Source organism: Arachis ipaensis, chromosome B04 (genome assembly GCF_000816755.2).
Source record: "Arachis ipaensis cultivar K30076 chromosome B04, Araip1.1, whole genome shotgun sequence".
In the NCBI taxonomy this organism is placed as follows: domain Eukaryota; kingdom Viridiplantae; phylum Streptophyta; class Magnoliopsida; order Fabales; family Fabaceae; genus Arachis; species Arachis ipaensis.
In genome coordinates, this window is record NC_029788.2 from 119,254,148 (window position 1) to 119,255,921 (window position 1,774).

General features: G+C 49.0%; 1 long non-coding RNA gene across 1 annotated transcript; it reads right to left on the reverse strand.

Annotated features, from left to right (window-relative positions):
* Positions 656 to 1,001, reverse strand: LOC110270773. Its single transcript, XR_002360406.1, has 2 exons — positions 857 to 1,001; positions 656 to 783 (listed from the first exon to the last, which is right to left on the reverse strand). It is a non-coding gene; the product is annotated as an uncharacterized LOC110270773 (long non-coding RNA).

A 1,774-nucleotide genomic window follows, 5' to 3' on the forward strand; every position in this document is an offset into this window, starting at 1 on the left:
AATTCAAAATCAAGCTAAATCCAACAGTCGCCTCATTGGCATATCTTAAGAAAACCGTTTCAAAATCACACCAATATCAACTGAATTAACTCATTTCCAAAGCTTTAAAGAAACGGTTCAGCGACATTCATTTATCAAACTAGATCATTTAAAGCAAGCCAGGCTGAATTCAAGAGTGGATTCTATTTTTTACGTTCTCAATAAGATTAACTCAAATCAATTCTCAACGGGTTAAACTCGATCTCAAAGCTTTAAAAGAATCAACTTGAAAAGCATTTCGTTTCACAAAACCACACAACAATTCAACCAACAGACGTTCATAACCAACCAAGGCAAATCAAGCCATACATAAGGCCGATAAAATCACCAAATACACATTCACTCACATCAGTATCCATATATAATAATTCCAATATAAAAAATATAGTTTTTGGAAAGCGCCCCTACCTCAAAACGCAAATCTATAACCCAAACATCTCACAGAGTCCTTTCCGTCTCAACCCGAACTGACGGCAACCAAAACCTCAGCTCCCAGTCATGTTCGCAATAACCATAGCAACACTAATCGCAACATACAATAATCAGGACTCGACCCCACGTTATCAAAACTCATATTCATTAACCAACACAACCGAATACTAACGCAAGGCTTTTCGAAACATAATTACTTACCGAAACTAAGAAAAAACGGCTGAACCGAAACAGCGACGGTCTCTGGGCTGGTTCGGCGGCAGCCCGGCAGCCACCCCAAGCGGCAGCGGCAACAAATTCCGATCACGACAACTGAAACCAACACGCAGTGACTATAGTATTTTCGGAATTCAAAAAGGACAGAAACCGCAATTAAAACCCTTACCGGCAAACTTTTTCGGCGACGGCAGCAGGGTCTCAAGTGGCAGAAGCTCAGCCCGGAGCTCCGGCAGTGATCCCAGAAGCCACATAACCACTCCCGGCGGCCAGAAACACAGAGATGCAGCTCCCTTCTTCGGTGGCGACACCTGCGGCGGCCTGAACGGATTTTGCCGGCGGCGGTTGGGCTTACCATCATCAGCAGCAGCGAGCTTAGATGGTGGCAGCGGCGTGAGGCGGCGGCGTCTTCTCCTCACCAGCGGCAACAAGGGTGGAGCTTCTCCTCAGCCCGTAGCTCGCAGCTCACGTTTCTCTTCTCAACGGCGTTCTTCCGTTCGCACCTCCAATGGCACCGGCGAGGGCAGCTTCTGTGGCAACGGCAAGGAAGCTCGTGACGGTGACAGGCGGCGTCAGACCCTAGCGCTGGCGGCGGTAGACCCTAGCGTTGGCGGCGGCACGGCATGAACCCATCTCGCGAGGCCTTCCTATCAGTCTCTTCCCCTCTCGCCTCAGCCCCGATCTGTGATGGAGATGGCCCGCGAACAACGGCGGCAACCTCAACTGGGCAAGACACGGTGGCAGAACGTTTCCCCGCGTGCAGCAGCTCGGCGTCTCGCTCGGAGGCATCGGCGGTGGCGGCGAGTCCCAGTGGCGCCAACAGACATCTCCCTTCTTCCCTTTCCATCTGCCGTTACTTTTCTGCTTCTGTCTCTTTCCTTTCATGGAAGAAGAGGAAGGAAAGCCGTGTGTGCTGCTGTTAGAAGGGAGGGCTACAGCAATTGTGGGGAGACCGGGTCGAGTTAGGGTTTTCAGAGTTAGGGTTGCATTTCCAAAAGTTAGGGTTAGGAGCATTTTAGTAATTTCAAATGAAATTGGGGAAAATATAGTAATTGAAACCCAAATTAAATCCAACACTAATTGTATG